This window comes from Bactrocera dorsalis, chromosome 3 (assembly GCF_023373825.1).
Source record: "Bactrocera dorsalis isolate Fly_Bdor chromosome 3, ASM2337382v1, whole genome shotgun sequence".
NCBI classification, from domain to species: domain Eukaryota; kingdom Metazoa; phylum Arthropoda; class Insecta; order Diptera; family Tephritidae; genus Bactrocera; species Bactrocera dorsalis.
This window is the reverse complement of record NC_064305.1, coordinates 55564553-55583096: the sequence shown is the minus strand read 5'-3', so window position 1 is coordinate 55583096 and position 18544 is coordinate 55564553. Positions and strand designations below refer to the sequence as shown.

Here is an 18544-nt window from a genome sequence, read left to right as displayed (position 1 = left end):
GCTGGTTCTACGACCAAACGCTTAGTTCGCGGTATTTTTTCTGCTTCACACACAATGCTTACGGTATAAGCGTCAAAGGCAATTTTGTGGTTTTATTTTTATTATAAAACAGCTGCTGTGCTGACTGTCAAACAGTTGTGTGCATTATTGGCAACACTTTTAATAAAAGTGATTATTATAATTGTTCTAAAAATGGCGTTAAGTGCATGATTCATGATATCAAGTTAGCCAACAGGTAAAGAGTAAGAACATCAATGTTAGAATTCCAAAGTTTCGTTGTCTCCTGTTCTTTGGCTGTGTGTACTCAATTTTTGTTGGACTGATGTTATGCCACCTTTAGTTGTTACTGGTGCAAGTGTGTTAGAGTGCTGTTTAAAGTATTTGGCAGCAAAGTTCAAATTTGTGCAGGATTTCGGAAAATGAAAGATAAAGTTTTGAAAATATTTTATGCATTTAGTAGATCTAAATTCAAAGTGTACAAAATATTAAATGACTGCGCTCAATGTCTCTACTTTTACTGACAAAATTTGGGTGTTTTCAAGTTGATTAAATTTAGATCAACCGAAAAAATGTTTAATATCAACTTATAAAAATGTAACCTCCAAGAAAAATTAATTAAAATTAAAATTAGGGTATTAATAGATTTTATAATTTTAATTTAATTATATTACGGCAGGAAAATAAATATTCCTCGAAATGTTGGTAAATGTCCTAGGTCGCCGATATTCATTAGTAGTTATTATTTTCATACACGAAAGCGCCAACTCTTCTAGCACTTGTATATTATAAAAGCTCAAATTCTCCATATTTTTTGGAGGTCCTGATTTAACAAAAAAAGGGCCAAACATAATGAGTAGATTAAAGCGAACTCCAAGGGCTAACTGCTCCCCGTGGTACCAGATTGAAGTGTCCGATCAGACTTTGTAGCTTTTGCTACATCCAGTTGAGCATCCAGTAACTCAATGATAGATGACATTTGTCGCTTGAACTTCAAATATCTTTTCATTAGAAGGAATATCATTCAAAGTCTTTAATGTCACTTCAAGCTGAGTATTTTAGCACTATTTCTGACAAAAACTACACTTAAATTTCGACGTAAGCCAAAAAACAGATGCAGAGATAGTGTATAGGGATTTTATGCATCACTTACGACCGGTATACCTTACCGCATGCAAATTCTACCCTCTGCCCGCTGAGGTAATCCAGTAGGAATGGTCGGAGATCTTTTAAGATATATGATATCTATAAATAATCACATTCATACATTATTTTCTCCTCAAAAAAACTGCTAATTTCTCAAAACCACCGATGTCGGACCACTATAGCATACAGCTGCCATGCAAACAGAACGATCGAAATCAAGTGCTTGTAAGGAAAGCTTTTTCATTTGACGAGATAACTGTACATCTAAGGCAATAGTTTAATCACCGAAGAAATTGTTCAGATCGGACCACTTTTGCATATAGCTCGACGATCGAAATTAACTCTTGTAAGGAATCTTTTATATGGTAATTGTGAAGAGCAGTTTGCCTGGGTGCAATTGAAGTTAATGTTTGTTTTACTTATTAAGTTGCGACTGGCTTACGATACCCAATAATTCAATCTCTAGAAAGTATTTTACTTCAACAGCAACAGGTTTTTAATAAGTAATACAAAAAAAAGTTAATTGAAAAAAAAACAATTTAAAATTTATCAGCTGAGAAACTCAAATTTCTCTATATTTTCAAAGCAAACAGCTGTTTCAAGCTTGTGTATATATGTACATACATATGTATGTTGATTTATCTTTCTGCGGTTTATTAAATCTCGTATAATTTTTACAAATTAAAACAGTTTTAATGCCATGACTTGTTGAATATTTTCATAGAAGGCAACGATGCATTTTAAGTTCTTCCATATCTTCACAATTTTATTAATAATTGATTAATGTGCTTACAATATTTATAAATTTAACAAAATTTTAAGAACTTGATTAAGTTAAATAAATTTCAGTTTCGGTGTAAATACTTACACGCTGTTGTTGTTGTTGAGTTGAAAAAAAAATCAACTGATAATTGCCAACCGCAAAATTCTAAATAAATTATTTCAAAGCTGACGCATAATTTCTCCTTTGTGAAGTAGGTATGTGTGTATGTGAATTTCGCGTTTGTGGCCACTGAATTTTATTTAATTTCTTTATGCTATTTCTGTGTTAATTTTTGATATTCGCATTTCAATTTTGACGCTTTCAATTTTTGTTGCTGTTTTTGCTGGCGATTTTTTTCTTATGTTTTGTTTTTAATTAAAATTTCAGCTAAAATTAATAAAGCACCAATCAAACATTTGCGCCGCTCAAACGAACACACGCATACACACACACACATAAGTGCGCGTTTGCATTAATAATTCGAAAATGAAGCGAAGTATAATATGTAGGCGTCTAGACAGCGGAATGAAATTGTATTAAAATTTATTGTTGACACATGCTGCACAATTTCGCTTATAACGGTTAATATTTTACACTGCTGAGCACTTTCCGAAAATTAAAACGAATTATGGTAAATTTATAGAAATTTTGCAGATTTTGATTTTGATTCTTTTTACACTGCAATTTTAATTGATTCGCAGAACATGTTTCAGAACTTAAGAGATTTTTTAATTTAACTTTTTTTGCTGGCAAAAAGCGATAATATTTCCAAAAATAGCTTGCAATGCAGTAGTCTTCCTAATTGAATTTGTTTTTTTTTTATATTTATAGTTATTTTTTATTTTTAATTTTTATTGTTATTATCTACTTTTTTTTCAGGAGCACATACACACACTTGCATACACAGATATCTGCACTTTATTTTAGCCCTGTGTGCGTTGAGCAACTTGTGACGCCTGTGTTTGACTTGCACACCTTTCTTTTGTAATTATTTGTATTTGTTTTTGCTTTTGCCATACATTTGATTCAATGTTTTCTCTAGCGCACTTTCTTGTTGTTACTTGCACTTGCTGTCACTGCTACCGGCGCTTATCACCGCATATCACCTGCCGGCGCACACATACACACACACAAGACGTTGGCAGCGCACTGTTTAGTGTTATTGTTGTTGTTGTGTACTTTTAAATTTCTTATATGTATTTTATTTACTTTTTCTTTGTGCCGTGCAGCAGCTGCTTGTGCGTGTATACGTTGTTTGCTTCTTGCTTGTTGTTGTTGCTGTTTTTTTTGCATACGCCGCTATCAGTCTATTGACGTGCTTGCTGGCTCCGGCACTGTTGATATTAACTCGATTAGAGACTGTTTGCTTTTGCTGCTTCAGGCAGTAAGAAGAATTTTCTTGCAAACATAGGCGCTTACATACACAGCCATATGTCGCACATGTGTGTGTGTGTGTGGGACTTGAATCAAAAGCGCGAAGTTGTGCGCTTACACTGAATCTACGTACTTTATTATTGCCGGCTAGTAGCTGGAAAATATTTTTATGTGACTTCACATTAAAACTGGTTGGCCCATTAAATGAACGCGCCGAACACTGCACTCACGCTTACCGGCGTCTTGTTTTATTACACATGAACTTCTTCACCACCGCACTCGCTCGTTATCTAATGGCACTCTTTTATTTTCCACGAAACACGCATGAAATTCGCTAGTTTCTTTTAAGCACTTTCTTATTTTTATTTTCGCTAACCTTCAATTCTCGGTCTAACCGGCTTTTACTGCATGCGGAAACTAGATGCCGAAACGTCTGACTGTATCTCGTTGCTCTTGACTTGGCCCAAAAGCGTACGCATGCATCACGCGCTCTGCTCGCTTTGTCTGACTTTGCTGTTGTTGCTATTGCTATTGCTGTCGCTGCTACGGCGACTGCTACTACTACCACTTTACGGTGTACGGCGTACGGTCTGCGGGCTTAAATGTGCCCGTGTGTGGCTACCGACTGTTTACACTGCAATTATAGACGCTCACTAACGAACAATTTACCGCTGATTTACGCTTTTTTTGCGATTTCTTTAATTTCCACACTTGGTTTTTTCACTCTCTTTAGCTTTTAGCGCAGCTCTTTAGGTTAGTAACTAGTGGTTTTTGCACTTTTTAAGCAACGAACGTACGCTTGTTGTACATTAGGACGTTGCCACACAACTCTACTCGACTCCGCAGACAAAGGCGACAACGATTGACGCTGCTGACGATACGACGGCTATGTTGACGACGACGACGACGACGACGATTGCGACGACTATTACTTTTGCTGTTGCTGTTGCTGCTGCGACGATAACGATTGGCAACGTTTTGCACTTACGGCGTTTGTAAACGGCGACGATAACAATATTTGCTGCGCGCGATTTGAAACACGACAACGACGACGCTTATGTTGCATGTTAGCCGGCATAAACAAGACTAAATGCGGCAAAAGTGCGACGAGAGCGAGATGGTCTGCGAATTGTTGGAGACGAATGAGCAGCACCAATACCAATAGAGAAACGTCAGTCCGAAAGGCACAACACACGCGCGTACCTCGTAGCGGTCATAATATGCTGGAGAATCACACGAAAATTGTGCCCGATAGTGGTGGTGCAAACGAGAGTTGCTTGACGTGAGGAGAGTCAGCAGAGTTAGAATTGTAGCCAACGCTAGTGAGTGCAAGCATACATATAGGGAGCAACAAAAATTTACGAAAACACCACACACACAGACACACATTCAAAACATGGCAATTCATTTGTGTTCACAGCGCATACTTCGAAAATTCGAACTTCCGTTGCGATTGCTCACGCTTGCTGTTTGTTTATTCTGAGCACACGCGAGTTTGCTCGCATCTACTGCATACTTTTTACTGGTATGCTCTTCAACCGGTATATATGTGAGTAGGTGAGCGCCATTGTTTGGTAACTTCGAATTCTAATTTGATTTTGCATACACATACAATTTTGCTCTCTGAGTACTTTCGTTCCCATATTTGAAAATATTTCGAACTTCATTGTGTATAAGCGAGACCACTAGATGGTTTCGGTAAACAACCGCTACAAGTCAAATATCGTTTATTATTTAGTAGCCGCTTAAAGCACTTACTACTTGCAATATGTTTTTCAATACTTGACAGATAGAGTATAGCCATCCCGTCCCGAGTAAATAAAGTCTTTGAAATATCGTATTTAAAATAAAAAAAAAGCCTTGCTCAGAGAGAGAGCAGTCAATTTCGAAAAACCACACAAGAGCGTAAATTTAGCCGACTTTAGCAGTCATAACATCGGAATTTGTGCTGATAACGGTGCGCTTTGCGTTAGCCAAGCTGTCATAATCAAACCATAACCGGTATTATTAGTACAGTATTCTTATACGATAAATGCGGTTGCGGTTAATTAACATCGAAGTATAACAGTTAATGAGTGTACAGCGCGCTGTACTGTTAAATTGCCACACAGCATGCTGATTACAATAAATAAATTCTCTCTGAGAGTGATCTTTGTTGGACACTGTTATGTTGTCAACATTTACAATTAGGAAATACTTTTATTTATATTTTTGGTATTTTCTGTCTGCTAACTATTGCAAGTTGCTGGACATTTCTAAGTTCGATCTCTATAGTTATGTATAGAAATACATATGTATGTATGTACGTATATGTATACTCTACTGTAGAGTGTGATATGGTTGGCGCTACGTGCACTTTATCACGTATATATCTTATATGAATATACAGTCGTGGACGGAGAAAAGGCACACTCTTAAAATAATTTGTTCAAAACCGTTTTTAGTTTAATCAAATAAGTGCATCGCAATAATTTCTTATCCTATAAAAAAGATCACCAAATTCAGAAAGTATTGAATTGGAAAAGAAAATTAAAAAAAGAAAACTAATTTACGGAAGGTTTGAGGTCATGAAGACGAAGATCAGAAGGGTTTTAAGGGCTTGTGTACGAGTTCTTTGTAAAAATTGTATATTGCAAAGTTGTAAATAATCTAAAGATCTAAAACTTTTGTTATGCATCTATTTCCAAAACTTTGAAATTTAAGTGAAAATGTTAATTACGAAGTTTTTTTTCTTTGATTAACAATTTTTTTCTGTCACATAATTTAAAGCAACCCTTAACCATTTCACGCTTCAATTTTTTTTGCTTAAAAAATATTGTTTTCTATTTATTTCGATTTCTTTATAAAAAAAACTCTCATTTTGGATTGAAAATATTGCTGTCGTTCGGTCAAACCTTTGTGAAGACCACAATTTGACGATTTCAAGCAGTTCTCAAGAATTGTGACTGTCTCAAACCACAACCTAGCGGATTTTGCAATGCCCTGGGCTTGCATTCGTATAAAACTGCTCTCACTCCAAAACTGCAGCCAATGGACCACCGTAAACGTTGTTAATTTACTGGTTTTGCTTTGAAACTACTTGATAACGATTTTCTAAGAAAATCATCTTCTCCGATGAGGCTCACTTTCATCTAAGTGGTGCGGTTAATATACAAAATTGTCGATTCTGGTGCAAAGAAAATCCACAAATTATTATTGACAGGCTGGTGTGGTTTTGATCTGGTGGAATCATTGGTCCGTATTTTTTTCGAAATGAAGCTAGTGACTTCGTTATTGTCAATGGAGAGCGGTATAGATAGATGATAGCCAACTTTTTATGGATTGAAAGAACTTGTTCTTGACATCATCTGGTTTCAACAACAATGGGTTACATGCTACACAGCACGTATAACAACCGAATTATTGTGAGAAAAGTTTGGAGCGTAGACTATTTCAGGAAATTGTAACATTGAATGACAATAAACCATGCTTAAGAAGTCAATACTGGATGTGCTATTCATTACAAACGCTTTGATTTAGTGGAAAAATTACTCGAAAATTGGAGTCATCGAATTCGTCCCTGCAAAAGAAGTCGCTAAAGCCATTTGAATGAGGTTATATTCAGGTATTGGTATTTAATACTCGACTGCATCCAGCTTCAGCGTCTTCGTATTTGTTTATAAAAAAGTTTCAGAGATATTTGCGTCACACAATCGTCTTTGCAGTTTCCAGCGATTTCGTTGTGAGCCGATACCGAAACAATTGAGACACTAAAGTTGATGATGATAATGCAATTGATAAAGTCCTTAGCATATGTTAAAAGAGATGTTCAAGACTAATATTGTAGTTTTGATATCGTCAACGATTTCTGCTTGAAAGATACTGATTGGATCCGTTTCTGGAGCAAACCTGCGATTTTAATTGGACTCTGAAAATGCTTCTCATATAATCCAGTAATCCTTCGGACTTCGGAGAACTCGGGTATTCGTCCGACTGGGACATATGTATATGTAGCTTAGATTTAAAAGCCAATTATGTTTATACATAAGAGTTTGGGAGTTCCTGAGAATATAATATTGTCTAAAAAGAAGTCATATTTTATTTATACACATATACATATGTAACCAATACATATTAATACAACCAATAAATATTCTGAGCACTATTCCACCCATATTTCTCTCTCACAACTTGGATAGGTCATTTGGGTAACAATTCTAATGTCACCTTATCTACGCTGAAAAGCCCCCAATTCAATCGTAAGCTCATCCACAGTTACATTAACATAATTACAATTAATAACAACTTGTTGTTGTAGCTGTTGCCGCAATAAGCTTTCAATGCTCATAAGCAACACTGGAATACGCGTCAGTGTGTTTTAAGTGCACTTACACGTAACACATATGCACCGTTAATGTATACCGTTAATGCATGTATGTGAGCTGTTGATATTGGTGACAGTTAAGGTAGTTTATGTGCCACACGATATTAATAACTGATGAGGTTCGATAACTACACTTTAACACTAAAACCAATACTAACAGTAATATTAGTAGCAAAAACAACAATTACTCGCCATCTACCACGAAATCGAGAATCATGGCGCAGACACCCACTTTGTGTATATGTATGTACATACGTACATATAAGTAGATAGAAGCAGCAACTATAGTAACAGCAACAAAATTACGCACAGCTAACGTTATCATTGCCAAAATATAACATTTGACATCACATTTGTTGTTGTGACGGCAGGTTTGATATTTATGCACATACGATGTTCTCACTTGTGTGTCAATTTGTCTCAAATTTCTAACCGTTGTTGCATGCCACATGCGTTTGCCCAATCTTATTGCTAACGTTTCCCTTACAACATACGTCATAACGGTGAGCTGATTACGAAGCTAATCTAATGACGATTAGATAAAGTTTTGCTAGCATTATATACAGTGTTGTGCAAAAATATAGAATATATACAATTACACCACGATGTTTGTTTTCTATAAAGCATATAACGCGTGATCCAAGTCGAGGTTCTTTTTTCAATAGCCGTGTTTTAACAAATCATGCGTGAGTCGTGTTAAGTTGTCATGTTATTTTTGTTCAGTATTGTTTGGCATTTCATTATAGAAAGACTTATGCCTGAATGAGCTTTATTACGAAAGTTCACGTTCTTTAAAGAAAGTGTTTCGCGCACGTCGCAAAACTTATAGTCAACATAATCGGCCTACTGAAAATACTATTTGCAACATCATCACCCATCTTGAGACTCAGCATCTATTATTCGATAGTATTCTATCAAAAATAGTGTATACACGAAGACCGTGGAGAGTCGATACGCAGCGACTCGAGATGACGTAGGGAACGACTGAACGAATTTTACGTCGAGACCAATTTAAGAGATTCAAAAGCTGCCATTGCATCCAGAAATGAGAACGGTTTGGTGTGTGGTTTGTAAGCCGGTGAAATCATAGGTGCATATTTCTTCAAAAATGATGCCGGTGAGAACGTAACCGTCAATGGCGACCATTATCGCGTCATGATAACTGATTATTTGTGCCTGAAATTGATACTTATGTTCTCGGCGACATTTGATCTTAATAAGACGGCTCCACTTCCCACACATCACATCAATCAGTGCAATTGTAGAGAGAACACTTCGGTGAGCAGCGAATTTCACACTTTGGGTCGGTTGATTGGCCACCAAGATCTTGTGATATCCTCCCTTTAGACTCTTTCCTATGGAGAAATGTGAAGTCTAAGTTTCCAGTCGAAATGCTTGAACGAGTAATCGAAATTTGGACTCAACGGAAGGACCATCTGAGACGTAGCCGCGGCCAATATTTGAAAAAGATAATTCTCAAAAAATTAATGTCAAAAATGTACTTTCGAGCGATAATAAACATTCCTCATTAACCATTAACAAACGAGTACGAAGCCTCGAAATAAGTAGATCACAATTTATATACATGAATGATCGGGCCAGGCTGAGTCGATTAAGCCAGGTACAACTGTCTGGTCAGGATGACCAACACACATAATTTTTTCACCAAGAAGCCGAACATTTATCGGATTTTTTACGTATAGCTGTCTTATGAACTGGTCAATCAAACATAAGTCCTTGCATGGGAAACGTATCTTCACAAAATTTGACATAGAAGAAAGCATTACTTTGGGCTGGCAGGGAAGAAGTCGTTGGAGGAGAGAGGCAGTAAGCTTCTTTACGGATGGGTCGAAGCTTGGGGGGAAGGTTGGTGGAGGGGTTTACTGTCGGGAGCTCTCCATAAAATCCAGCTTCAGACTTCCCGACTATTGCAGTGTTTTCCAGGCTGAGGTTGCAGCCATCAAGGTAGCAGCAGATATGCTGCTCAAAAGAGTGTCTACCTTCAGAGAAGTGACCATTCACTCGGATAGCAGAGCGGCGATACTAGCCTTGAACGCATTCACAGTGCGTTCAGGGTTGGTCGAAGAGTGTCTGGCGTCACTGTCTCTGGCGGCGAGAGCTTTTATTATAAGACTTGTGTGGGTGCCGGGCCACAGCGGATCCGTAGGTAACGGCAAGGCTGATGAGCTAGCAAGGAAAGGCACCCTAGAATCGCTATCGGTAGAACGGGAACGGGTAAGTGCTCCTGCATCCTCTTATTCTCTACTACTGGATAGCTGGGCCTCGCGGCTGCTCGGTCAGCGATGGTCCAGCATTGGTACCTGCGCGGTCGCAAAAGCCTTTTGGCCCAAGATAGATCACAGAAGATCTAGTGATCTCTTTGCCCTCAGTAAGGCTAGCCTCTCATTAATGATGGGGCTCCTGACGGGCCACTGCCCTATTGGCATACATGCTGTAAGACTGGGAATCTTACCGGACGCCGCATGCAGAAGCTGCTTGGAAGAAGATGCAGTAGAAACTAGCCAGCACTTCCTTCTTGACTGCCCTGCTTTTGGGAGATCAAGACTTAGATACTTGGGGCACATAGCTTCAGACTACCCGCCGACGTGGCAGACATAGAAATTAAGCGCCTCTGCAAATTTGTATTGGATACTAAACGGTTTGCCGATATCTAAGTCCGAACACGGGAGTTCGATTTTCAATGGCTTCACAAAGGACTACTTCTATTAGTCCATGTGCGATCTCTGATCAGCAATCTAACCTAACATAATCTAAAGCAATACTACAGTATCCGAACTAATTGATCGGATCGAACAATTATTGCATATATGCCCCTGTATGGATAAGATAAGGTCGCGACAAATGGCACAGAATAGTGTCTTATGCAACAGTCTCTAATTAAATTCTTTAGTATATGAGTAATAAAATCTTAATTATATTTAAAACTTTAATTTGGAATGGCTTTCGATTTGACGGAATTACGTATACATGTTGTTCTGCTACCGTATACTTCTTTCATTACGAATATACAACTATGATGTATCTGTTATTGCTATAAACAATTTTTACTGAAACCTCTGTATTTTGTCAATGATCATTGGCTTCCACAGGACTCCGAGAATCCGGAATTAAATATTGATATAAATCTTATATGGATATAAAAAGCCAAAAAATGCCTTCACGGCATTGTATTGGCATTCGTAAGTAGATGAGTGCGAGCAAGAAAATCGACCATCGCTCTAATGTTGCCATTGCCGTAATTACACCTATTGTTATTGCCTTTACCATTTGTATTTGTTGTCTGGTATACATGCATATATTTCCGCTCGCTCTCCTATATGCCACACTGCGCTAACACGGCAGTGGTCAGTCTCCCGTTTACCGACCCGCAATTAATTCAAAAGCTGGTCAGTTGCTGCTACTCTATGCTTAATATAAGTGCGGGCTCTCTAACACACCCTCACATATGCATACGCATAAGTACGCAGGTGTGTGTGTGAGCACTTACTGTATTGATATGGCCCGTTGACTTCCGCTTTCGAACGCTTCAATGGCCGTTAGTTTGCTGTTTAGTGGTTGCCCACTTTGCCGCTCAGTCTCTTGCTCTCCAATTTCGCGCTAAGTGAATGAATTTGGCCGCCTTTATCAGCGATGAATGTTTACAATGTTATGTGTATCGGTATTTAAAGTTGACAAACTCATTTAAACACAAAATCCTTGATTTGCAAACCGAAGACGTCAATATGTAGGTCTTTTTGTACAATATATAAATTAAATAAATAAATCTATCATAAAATTTGTTTTAAACTAGAGCTTGGTTACAAAGTGAATAAACGTTCATTTATCTTTTAAAATATAGTTTGCGGATATCAATGATTTTTCTCAAGCTGAATCCATTTATTTTGTTATAAGACATCTTTATACTATTTGCAACATGTTATTATAGCAAAGTTTTGTTCACCTAACGGTTGTACGTATCACCCAAAACGTATCGAAATATATACAGACTTATGTACATTGTGACAAAAATACATCCGAAAATTGTAATTAAATTCCCTGGGCAAATGATTTAAAAAGAATTATTTTGTTAAGTTGGTAGAATTGTTCTTATTGCTAAGCCAAATATGAGTGCGATCTGACAACTACATAGTTTGTTTACAGCGAACGATGAATTTGTCTTAAATTTTGTATTTTTACCAAATTTCGTTTGCCGAATCGCTGCCTACGAGTGGTACGAAACTTTCAAAGACGGCCGAGAGATCGTTGAAGACATGCCTCATTATGGACAACCTTCTATCTGTTCAACTGACGAAAATATTAAAAAAGTGGTTGATATGGTGCTTGAAAAACGTTAAGCAAGTGTTAGAGAGATGGCAAGACAGCTCGACATCACTCGCGAATCCATTGAAATGATTAGTGGATATACGCGTTGATGCTCGACTCATCCCGTCAAAGCTGAAATGTTTTCGAAAAGAGTACCTTAAGCAGGTCTCTTTGAACATGCTTGATCGTGCGAATTCCGATCCCACATTCATGGAGAGCTTTACAACTGCCGGTGAGCCATTTCTTTATGAGTTTGACATGCATAAAAGTCAACAATCATCGGAATGGAACCCTTTTCTGCCGATTGAAGAGTTAAACAAAATTCGTTGAAGGAGCTGAAGACCCTCCCAAAAAATGGAGCGGAGGCATGGACAATGGTATCATCAGATGAGGTGGACTTAGGAATGTCCGGGAGAAAGGTTTTGCGGAAGATTTGTGTACCTTTACGCATTGGCAAAGGCGAATAGCACAGTCAATGGAACGATGACCTGTAGGAGATGTACAGTGACACCGACATAGTTCAGTGAATCAAGAGACAGCGGCTGCGCTGGCGAGGTCATGTTTTGATGAGATCTATTCAGCTTTGACGGTTTGTGATTCAGTAGAAGCAGAGAAAAAGAAAGACCTTTACCCCGTTGGAGAGATCAGGTGGAGGAAGACCTGGCTGCACTTGATATATCGAATTGGCGCCAAATAGCGAAAAGAAGAAACGCCTGGCGCGCTGTTGGTAACTCTGCCATTACAGAATAAGTGGTGTCACAGTAAGTAAAGGAGAAGAAGACACATCTAACGGGAAGGTTCTCCTCCAAACATTTTTCTATTTTTTTTATATTATCAGATAAAAAAATATATATTTTGCAACTTGAAATTATAATTTTTTCATTTCAGAACCTTGCCGTTGCAATAAAGAGCTCATACTTGGAGAGCCTTTCTTAGATGTCTCTATCAACCAATTTTCAGAGTACGAAGCGAAAATTATGAATTTCTTGGCCCATTCTAATATATGTATATAGCGCGTTTTGAGTACTGGTTTATGAGCAAGTCTTTTTCCTTCTAGCTTCGCTTTTCCCATAATGATATAAAGTAAAATGAACAAATAATAAAAATCAGCAATCGAGCTATGCTAGTGACAAACATATTGACATTCTCTATACGACTTAGTCAGAGGTGCTCAGTGCACAAGTTATTCAAATATGAAAATCACGTACTGTATTTGTCACAAACGGAAATGGGTAAAGAGACAAATGACATATTTATATTCTTTATTTAAATCATCTTTTGTGTATTTATTAACCTTCATTCATATGCTTACTTTAATTATCATATAAGGGAATAAATCTGTCGAATTGTGTTGTAACTCGCGAAGAGCTGCTTTCTAGAAAACAAAATAAAATGTAAGAGGCTTTATAAAATTAAGAAGTCAAACTCGTATCAATGGAATATAGTTTTGTTTTTTGAGGCCACCTGCAAAATCAAAAAGAAAAATTCAACGAACTACATATACTCGCACAAATTATATTTCAGACTTCATCAATGAATTCACAAAAAGTAAGCCAAAGCCAAGCCTCAAACCTGTGGCACGCAAACAGGTGTCGGTCGTTGTAATGAGGCATGAATTAGCGAATGTCACGTACGTGGGCAACAACAACAAAAACATTAAGCCGCAAGAATAATTATTAAACTATGCTCATTGAATTTTCCTACGTGTCCACTTTTCCAAAACTTTGAAGAATTTCAAATGAAAAAGTCTATAATGGAGTTTTCAAAAGTTTTCAATGCGATTGTGAAAAAAGTGGTCTACAGTGGTTTTGTTGCATTATCATTTCTAATCGTTATTGTTATTTATTTTATTTTTAAATTATTATTTTTATTTTACTTTACAAACAAACAAAGTAATATACATATATATGTAAAAAAAAAATTCTCTGAAAATTTTATTTTTTTATTATGATCAAGAATTCCTTGGATGAAGGCCAGAAAAAAAATTCCCTTAAAATTTTAGCTCTTAATATTAACATTAAGAACTCGTGAGTTTTTAGCTTTAAATTCCTACAGATCAGAGGTATTTTATGGCATCGCTTTGACTTTAGACGGATATTTCTCAGAATTGTTCACTCTACAAAAGCGCCCAGCGCAGCAAAGTCGTAACTCACATTGGAGAGGTAGTACGGGCTCTAAACCCGATTTTTCCAAGAATTTCGCTTTTTTTTGTATATATCTCGTAAATGACAGGAGCTATAGAAAAAATGTTCATGATAAGTAGTGGAAATTTTATTTGCTATAAAAAAGATTCAAGGTCAAAATCGCTATCACTAATACTTCTTGAGTTATTCAGCTTTCTATGTATGCTTTTTTTTCTCTTGTCCATAATGCACAGTAATTTAATTTGAGAAAATTGTGATCGTTTCTTCTTAAAGATTGGATTTCCCTTTACAAATGTAGCCTTTAAGCAAACCAGTATTATTTTATCGGTTCACTTAAGGGGTTATATATACTTTAGAGTTTCAAGAAACAGTTTTTTTTTGCTGTATATCAAATGGACATATATTAGAGAATATTCGTCGAAAACTTAAAGTTGATCCAAATAGACAAAGATATATTTTAAGAATAAAAATGACATTGGGCGAAGTTTTGAAAATCAATGAAAATTTAATGAAGTGCTAAATTTTAAATTTCTGAGGCATATTCCAATATGGTTATCTAACTAGCTTAAGTAATTAAAACACTGATGGAACTGCCATACGAAAGACATGATCGCCTATGATTGTGTTAGAAAACAAAGCCACCGCAAAAAGAAGCAAAGATGTCAAACATTTGTTGGGCACGTATACGTAACGGCGTACAAGCAACCAACCAACCAACCAACCAACCGACGAGCAAAACAAGCCTTCATTGGTGATGAATACAAACTGAAAATGCCAATTTCATTTTGCGGCCGTCAGCAACATATAATAACAGCTCGCAGCACCCGTAGCTATCAAGAAGGAAGGCAAAGACCAAAAACACAAATAAACGACGTAAAGAGAAATAGGTAAGGAAGCCTGAAGTTCTGTGGAACCGTCTTATATGCTATGCTGTACTAAAATGAACCAAACTACCAAAATTATAAGCCTATTCTGAAAACGATTAGATTTTATTAAAAGCCCAAGGGACTGCAGTGAGTCGAACGCTGTGAGAAATAACTTTTTAATGTTTGTAAGTATCATTTCTCGAACCTTATGGTGTGCACATTTACCATCAATTTCCCAGCGGCCATCTATACTATTACCGGCTAAGTTCGTCAATTAGTTGCGCATGAAATTTGAAGATAATTTTATGTTCGACCAAAGATATAAACACGAGGTCATGAGGTAAGTATTTAGTCGGAACCGACGAGATTGAAATTCTTGCTTTTAAGATACCCATCGCTAAAATGGTCCAAAGGCTTTGCGGAAATAGTTATCTCGAATGATCTAAGAGCTTTCTCATCTCGATTTGTTGTTGACCATATTACTGCGACGCATAATAGGACGGGAACAGCGACAGCGAGATCTGCTACTCAATTGCCTACCGATGCCTAAGTTGCAAGACTTATTCTACGCTTATTTATGCTGCTTCCCATTCGATTCCATTGCCTTGCTACAATAAACCGTTACCTAAACAAATGTAAAATGCCTTTCACTAAGCAATGTATTTCGGGTACAAAAATCGTCGATAACAGTATTCGGATTTACAGGTGCTCGTGTGTGTGTTTGTGCGTGCCTACTATTATTTTACGCTGCGTTCGGATAACATTTTATGAATGCTAAATAACCTGACAAATCGCAGTGAGGTGGAAAAGCAAACTAGAGGAATAGACAGGCTGTCATTGGCTGGCAGTGCCGACGAGCGCAGCGACGACTTATTAATAATTTACGTGGTAATATTTCTCATACAACTCTCGGATAAGCCAACGATATGGTAGCACCACCATCGTCACCATCGCCACCTTCATTACAAAGGCAAAAAAGTGTATAAGCAAATGAAATAAAGAAATAAAGAAAGTAGAGAATATTATTACAACAACTACTGCCAACGTGCTGCCTCGTTCGATTTCGAATCAGAAATAGCAAAGGCTGCCGGTGCATAAGAATGTGCCTTAACACCAAACCGAAGCGCACATGTACAGCTATACACAAAGTTGGAAAGCTAAAGAACATTGGCAGGCGAATAATTGTAGCGCAAATGAATAGGCGCACGGAATGGTTATTTAGCTGCTTGGGCCGCCATTAATATGCGTAACGCACAAATCATTAACTGTGGTGTTTATATGCATATTTCGTCTGTCTGCTATGCCGGTAAGTACATTTATGAGTGTGTAATCCCATGTAATGGTATATTAGTAAAGGCATTTCTATTTCTCTGTGCATAAAAATACATTCATCAGCATACTTAGTTGTTATGCTAAAGTTAGGAATGCATTAGAACTAAGTGGACACAGCTAATGTTGTGTGTGTGTGCAGGGTGGATTGATGTTGAACTCTCATTTCTATCCGAAACTTCTGCTTACTTATTTATCATTACTACTGCTGTACACTTGAAAGAGAAAGCAAATCAGAAGTATTATTAATTTCATGCTGTAGTCTCCGGTTTAGCTGCTGGCTTTCAATTGAAGCCAAGCATTTTCGGAATACACTTTCCTGCCATATGTTAAAGCTCAAAGCTTCTTTAAGGAATTTTTCAAGAATATTTCAGTGAATATAGTTTGCATATTCTAGGAAAATCAATCATAGTTAACGCTAACCTTTATTGTGAAAATTAATTTATTTTATTAAAATATCATAAGCTTAAGTTAAATAAGGTTAAGAGATCGATCCTATCAGGTATCTCACTTGAACAGCTTAGAACGCCGATCCGCTGAGGTACCTAAATCTCCTATATAATTGACCAAAATACCTGTCTCAAATTTGAACTTGCTAAGACCAAGTAGTTCAGTAGATTCCTTGCAATTTACTCTAGATCAAAAGTATCTGGGGTCGCACAGGAGTGGGTCGTCGGCCAGCGGACACGAAGTCAATTGCTATAGTGCTAGAATCCACGTTGCGAATGAAGATTTAACTCGTTCCCTTTTTAATGGCAGCCTTAGAAGGGTACCTTGGTTGGCTAGCTCATCCGCTTTGCAGTTACCAGTGATTCCGTTAAGCCCTACACTCAAACGATGTTGATAATGAATTAACTAAATGCTAAATGCTAATTCTTTTTCTTTGTGCACGCAGTTAGCGAGTTCAGCGTTATTATTGTCACTCTGCTGTCGGAATAAATGCTTACCTATATAAAAGAGGTTGAACTTCTACACTAGTAAGGTAGCTTAAGATTGATGGAGAGCTCGTTAAAGAAAACCGCTCCTACAACCATCCTTCCTAGATTCGACTCCTCCGTGAAAGAATTCGCTGCGCCTATGTGAGCAGAGTAATCTAAGTATGTTTTCAGAAATATAACTGAATGAGGAGTATATTTCAGCATGTCTTTCTTCTGATACTTTCATATACTCAACTTTCCTGAACCTTCGAATAAACTTCGCATCAATACACCTTGCAATATCCATAGCATGTGTAAAATGGCATTAAGTGCTATTATTGAAACCACAATACTTTTTTAAACATTCTGCTGGTACACTTTTGCCTCCCCACTGTTAACCACCATTTTAATTCCTTTTCACAGAAGTGAAGAGGTATAAAACCTTAACAGGAGGCTCTCTTCCAAATCACTACAGGAGCTGAATGATGACTACGTTAGAACCTTGGAAATACATTTTTTGCGCCTTTGGAAGTTATTGCATAGTTTTTATAGCGAAGTATTGACCACATTTTACGCGTTTATTAACACCGAAGCTGATTAAAAACAAAATATGTTTTCTAAATTTCTTTAAGATAACACACTAACTGACCGTTGTATAAGATATACGAGATTTGACAATTAAGTAATGAGATTGATTTTATTGCCGCGTTTGTGATAATCCTGTGACCTTGAAATCAAGAGAAACGCCTCGCGGTAAACTTTTGCGCCAGCTTGGGCGAAACAGCTTCGGAAACGTACGCTAAAATTGTAAGAATGTATGGTGATAGTGCTTTAGTCATTGTCTCAGCTCACAATAGTTGTCTCCGCGCGCCCTCCGCCCGAAAAAAGGTCGCATGAGCAAGTCGAAGCTGAAAACCGTTGATTATTGCCTTTTTGATAGCCACGGAATCGTCCACAAGGAATTCGTTCCCCCGGGGAAAACTGTGAATCAAGTCTACTATTGCCAAGTACTCGAAAGATTGCGAAAACGAGTCAACAGGGTGCGCCCAGACATCGCTTGTAACTGGATCCTTCATCACGACAACGCGCCGTGCCACACCGCCCTCAGCGTGTCCCAGTATTTGGCCTCTAAAGGGATCGCCGTGTTGCAACAGCCGCCTTATTAGCCCGACATGTCATCCTGTGACTTTTTTTTGTTTCCTAAAACAAAATCGGTGGTCAAAGGAACCGATTACAGACATCCAGGCGGCCCGTACTCGCGGACATCCCAGTCGAAGCGTTCCAGAAATGTTACGAAGCATGGAAAGCGCGCTGGAATCGCT

The 18544-nt window shown here is 37.6% G+C and overlaps 1 protein-coding gene across 1 annotated transcript in view; it reads right to left on the bottom strand.

Annotated features, from left to right (window-relative positions):
• Positions 1-4377, bottom strand: part of LOC105227701 (Krueppel-like factor luna) — a 361609-nt gene extending 357232 nt beyond the window's left edge. The window contains exon 1 of the mRNA XM_011207192.4: positions 2012-4377. The gene's annotated coding sequence lies outside the window, so the exon portion shown is untranslated. The remainder of the gene's footprint in view (positions 1-2011) is intronic.
• Between the last annotated feature and the right edge of the window lie 14167 nt (positions 4378-18544).